The 5,913-nt window shown below is 43.1% G+C and overlaps 1 long non-coding RNA gene across 1 annotated transcript; it reads left to right on the top strand.

Annotated features, from left to right (window-relative positions):
- On the top strand, nucleotides 1-4,050 carry LOC117046657. The gene is made up of 3 exons (XR_004426603.1): nucleotides 1-165; nucleotides 2,883-2,945; nucleotides 3,858-4,050. It is a non-coding gene; the product is annotated as an uncharacterized LOC117046657 (long non-coding RNA).
- The last annotated feature ends 1,863 nt before the right edge of the window (nucleotides 4,051-5,913 follow it).

The following is a 5,913-nucleotide window of genomic DNA, read 5'->3' as shown; positions in this document are numbered from 1 at the left end:
TGTATATAAAACCAGCATAGGCTGGAGACACTGAAGCAGAATGTTTAGAAGGCCGATGTTTTAAATTTGGTTAAGGACGGAAGCTGTTGAAAACAACCATGTCTGGAAAGCAGCCATGTTTTAAGGGCTTCGCTCAACAAGCTGAAGGGACCGTGCAGGATGCTGGTAAGAAACTCTATCTATCTATCTATCTATCTATCTATCTATCTATCTATCTATCTTGATTTCACTTCAGATGCCCAATGAAAAAGAGTTTTGTTCTCAGGGCTGGTTTATACATTCTCAGTAGCATCAAGCTGGTCTCCAGAATGCATCCCTCTGAAAAACTGTCTTGCAGATTGAAGACACTTCCAACTCTATGATTCTATGACGATGAACTAACTCTTCCAACTCTATGATTCTACAACTCTGTGGTGGCATAGCAAGTTAGGCTGCATTCACACAGCATTTTATTCCATTTTCACAAAGTTTCCGTATCTGATCATTTCCGCACTTTATGCAATCTTTCCCACAATGTAAAAGGCACTTCTGGAAAAACAGCAGAATCTAGCAGAAGTTTAGTGTTCATTTCCAGGTTATTTGGCTCCAGGGAAAAAAAAATCAATTTTACAACCAGTTAACTCCGCAAATTGAGGGAGTTCTGTGTTGTAGTCTCAGGTGAAGAAATTTCAGGCAGTATTCAAGCATACAGTTTTTTTCTGCCGTATCAAATTTAGCACGACATGGTGGTATATTGATCAACAAGCCACAGTTCCATAATGCAACAGGTGATGCAGTATAAAAGAAACGTTAAAATCTGGAGTAGAAGCGCTAGCATTATAATTAGGATTGTTGGTATCTGTCTGTCTGTCTTGGGAGACAATGGAGGAGTGCTTTTTTGGGAGTGATGTCAAACTATTGGAAGGTTACAGTGCCTGCTGTGGCTGTAGAGACCGATACAGGAGAGACATGCTTTGTTGCAGCCGAGGCAGATGAAGGCTGTGCTGTTGAATGCAGCCTTAGACTTCTATAAACAAGGTGTTGTTGTTTTTAAATGCTTGAAGGAGGCTGAATTTCATTTTAAAAAAACACCACCCCCATGTGCAGTCTGAAGTGGAACAGTCCAGGAAGATCTTCACCAAAGAACAGGTTAGCCCTTCAGCAACAGGGATCTAACCATGGCATTTCTTGATTGACATTAAATGGTCTGCTTAATAGTCCTGAGCACTAAAGTGGATGCAGCTTACTTTTATTAACGTTTATTCCATTGTATCCTGCCTTTCCTCTGGAGAGCTCAGAACAATGTGCCCCGCTCCCGATTTTATCCTCATGACTACGCCGCGCCCCACATAAATGATCACATGAAGTGGCACACGCACACCATTTGAATAGCAATGCCCATCAATTTGGGGAGGGGAGGCCCTCAAATATTTTATGGGGGGCCCCAAAGGGACCTCAGCCCCTAGGAGTTGGCTCTTATGCTACGCTGTGAGTTAGGTCAGGCTGAGAGATGGAATGGGAATGCAAACACCAATGTTTGTTGTTGCTGCTGCTGCTGTTTAGTCATTTAGATGTGTCCGACTCTTCATGACCCCATGGACCAGAGCATGCCAGGCACTCCTGTCTTCCACTGCCTCCCACAGTTTGGTCAAACTTATGTTAGTAGCTTCGAGAACACTGTCCAACCATCTCGTCCTCTGTCATCCCCTTCTCCTTCTGCCCTCAAGGTTTCCCAACATCAGTTGGTGTGAGCTAGCCATCACTGTAGTACGCTCAGAGGAATAGTGAGATTTCTTTTCTGTAGCTAAGTTAAAATAGCCTTTCCTGCTCACTCCATTACTTGTGATGTCACTGTTTCCCCCCCTCCTAAAAACAACCCAGTTCTGAAAAACATGTACATTCATGTCCTCAGATGCCACTGATCTGCTAGGTCACAACCATTCACCCAGGTGCTGTGATAAGGAAGATCTTGTTTTTCCTATGATATCTATGTACTCAGCATGCACTCAAAGAACATCTTGTTATTGTCTGCTGATGCGTGTCTGATAAAGTTATCAATCTGAACCATGATTCTAACCTCATGATGCAGGACCACACAGCTTGTGGACCCACCACGAGGACCTCACAACCCATCAACTACAAACAGAAAATGTGCCAGGGGTTCATTAAAACCCTTCTGAGGCTTCTGCATGCATGCATGGGTCTGCAAAAACACACCATGGATACCAGATGATCCTCAAGTATTGCTGATGTTTTCAGCTTGGTGGGGGTTACACTTTGCTAGGGGCGGGGGAGAAATGTGATTCGGATCACATTTAAAGGTGAGCCAAACTGATTTGCACTTCCTGAAACCATACACGAACTGAAATGCAGCCATCCTTCAAAATGTGCACTTCTTCAAATTTTGCAACACAGTTCTCCAGTAAAGCAGTATGTACAAAAATGCTCATGCTATTGTAAAGTGTACAAAAAAATGTATGCATTGGTGCAAATAATGCACAAAAATGTTATGTAAGGGGGACTGCCTGTGAAAATATGCATATTAAGCAAAATTGCATACAAAAAATGTGTACATTAGGCGAAATCACACTAAATGGTGAATTTTCATGAGGACTTTTAAAAATTAATAATAATTTGCAAACTGATCTCAAAATTTCTACAAATTTTTACAAATGAACCTAAGATGGGAAAAATTAGCAACTGAAAGAACCCAAATTGACAGATTTTCTCACCCCTACAGTTTGCACAGGTTTTATTATAAAATGCTCTGGTAAAAGATTACATCCTGAAAGAAACCTATGATATAAATAAAAATAAAATAAATATTGCCCTTTGATTTTCCTAGTGCCTTCCCTTTGTACAACTGATTAAAAAAAAAAATCTCTTTTTTCTCTTTCTTGCAGTAAACAAGGTGGGACAGGCCACGCAGCAAGTTGTGGACCAAGCTACCCAGGCGGGTCAGAAAGGTAGGACTCGAAATTGCTACTAGTTTAAAAAAGCAGATTGTCAATTCAGAATATGTGCCTGTTCCATTTATGATATGTGTATACAACACTTGGTAGGTTGCATAAGGTCAGTGGTTGCCAAGCATCTACTTTGTAGACATAAAGTGATCAGTAACGGCCCTACCATTAGCGAGAGTGAGGCAACTGCCTCAGGCAGCTGATTCTCAGCGTCATTGGTGGTGGGTGGTTGCAATTGGGATTGGTAGGACAGAAGGCAGCAGGGAGGCCAAAAGTAGGTAGAGCCAGAACCAATGACAGGCAGGGCCAGCAAATTCTAGTTACCGGTATGTCCCCATTCTCCTCCCCACTGAGTTCTGTAATGGCAACTTTGAGACTCAATGAGGAGGAAGTTGGCATCCAGTGCCATGCCTTTGACTAGATGTAAGGCCCCTATACATTTAAAGCAGTATCATGGCTTCCCCCAAAGCATCCTGGGAGCCGTAGTCTGTTAAGGATACTGAAAGTTGCTAGGAAACCCCTATTCCCCTCACAGAGCTACAGTTCACATAGTGGTTTAACAACCAATGTCTTTTCCCAGGGGAACTCTGAAAATTATAGCTCTGTGAACATGGCAGCTCGCTCAGTCTTTGCCAGTCTCATCTCAATGAGGAAAGCGCGCACAAAGGGATTCTGCCAAGTGCAGGGAAAACGCAGCAACATCACAACTGACCTCAAAGCACAATCCCACCCCTAATCTCTGACTGGCTAGGGAAAGGAGAAGCTGGGACATGAGGAGTCAAGGAATATTAAGTGGGCTATCCTGCTTTTGCAGGCAGTGGTTGTTCAAGCTGGGCAGGACATCAAAACTACACATTAGGAACCAAGAGTGCTTGGGAAACCCCGATTAGTAACATCCTTCCTTCCCTTTTATAGCTGTGGACCAAGTGTACAAGGCAGCTCAAGGTGGTGTGACCGACCTCGAGAAAAAGATTGGACTCAAGAAATGATGGCCATCGTGATATTGAAATCAGACCAAAGAATGTTTGGCACCCTCAGATTCACACTTCCCTCTTCCATTCTGTCGTAATCCTTATCCTTGTGGAAAACAAGAAACATATTCCCTCCACCTCCCCCCACCCTTTTCTGATTTGTAGATTTGCAGTCCAAAGAAAAGAAAGAAAAGGATCATATCGCCACCTTCCTTCAGAAGGAAAAACGTGCCAGATTTGGACAACTGAATTGCCTAACTATCTAGTTCAGGGCATTTCGGCACCTGTGATTTTCCACACAATCACGTCATATGGCATGAAAAAAAGAGGGCTATCCCCCTGAGATAAGATTTTTATATCCCCTGCCAGTCTCACGCCTCATTCCTTTAAAGACAAGACATCATACTACCACCAGTATATCAGGAGTCATACCAAGGATGGAATTAACTCACCTTTGGTCTGCTTTCTAAAAAAAAAAAATGCTATCAACTGGCTGCCTCTGGGCCAAATTAAGCAGTACGTTTATGGCCCTCCTAATTTCCAATCCTAGAGGCGAAAGAGGAATGGAAATGAGCAGCATCAGTGACAGAGGGATTTTTGGCAGGAAGCCATTTCAGTAGATAAGGTGTGGAGCTTTGTCCCATGCTTCTACTCTCTTGTTAAAGTGGCCCCTCTGGCAACACTAGTCGTTGACCCAGGAGAGAAGGGTTTTATTTTCCAAAGTTATTCATATTGATTTTCTCTGTTCAAAAAATTGTTAGGCTCCAGGAGCATGCCAAGTAGTGCATTTCTTGGAATGTTTCCCATTGCAAGAAATTGTGGGTTGGCAAGACAGCACTGCACTGTTAGCCCTCCACCCTACGGGACCACAAATAAACTGCAATTTGCCATCGCTACCGAACAAATAACAATCAATGCACAACTTTGCTTGTCTTCCCGAGATCTGAACAACTGCACTGTGCATAGCCAACCTGCACCTTGTGTGCACTTCTGCATACAATGTCTTTCACCGCTAAACCTGCGAAGGTTTTCTGGTGGGTGTATTTTGAAATAGATCAACTCCTTTCTTGGTCTTCATCTGAGAAATGGGCTTCATCTATATATAGTTGAAAACACAGTAGCTGGAATGGTTCCGAATGCTGTGTTAGTTTGCTCCACCACGGAGCTAGAGGTGTGCAGCCTGACAGTGCAACACTGCATTGTGAGTTCTCCAAGCAGGATGAAACAATTGGAGGAACTACCACCATTTCTGATATTCACTATCACGGATGCGCAGAAAAAACCCATTGCCACCTGGGATCAGTTTTTGAGATCTCAACAATTGTACTGGGCACTTCCAGGCTGCACTATTTTTAGTTGAAACAGACTGCTTTCTTTAGCATAGTAGTCTGTAATTGTATTGAAAACTCTGCAGTGATGCAATGTTAAGGCAGTCATAAGAATGGCTCCCAACTGCAACTATTGCAAAACTGCAAAGTTTATTGAGGGTGCAGGATAGCAATGAAACACTGTGTTGTTCGCTCTCTTCCAAGCAAACACCATCAACCAACCAACAGGTCATGGCAATACCCATAAAGCATAATTGTTAATGCAGAAGTACTATTTGTTGTTTTACCTTTCATGTCTTTCCTTTTCCTGACTTGAATGTTAATAATAATAAATATGCATGGCAATCTGAATTCTTTGGGTGCTTACATGTGACTGAGCTCTATGGTGCAATTCCCCCCTATGTGAGTTCACAGTGACTTGCAAGGATAAAATCACAGGTGAATAAGTGGTTGTCCAAGCCACCTGACCCTCCATGCCTACCTCCTTTCACTGCAGGGGCACTTTGAGATTGGGCATCATGTGGCATGGAGCAAGGAAGTCCCTGGTTTTGTTTAAACCACATTTCAGCCATTCAACTCAGGGTGTGAGCCGCCCTGAGACCTCTGGGTATAGGGCAGTATACAAATTCAAAAAGTAAAATAAATTCGGCACGGCGCAGGAGATCCACTGTC

This window comes from Lacerta agilis, chromosome 5 (assembly GCF_009819535.1).
Source record: "Lacerta agilis isolate rLacAgi1 chromosome 5, rLacAgi1.pri, whole genome shotgun sequence".
NCBI classification, from domain to species: domain Eukaryota; kingdom Metazoa; phylum Chordata; class Lepidosauria; order Squamata; family Lacertidae; genus Lacerta; species Lacerta agilis.
This window is presented reverse-complemented; position numbering and strand designations above follow the sequence as displayed.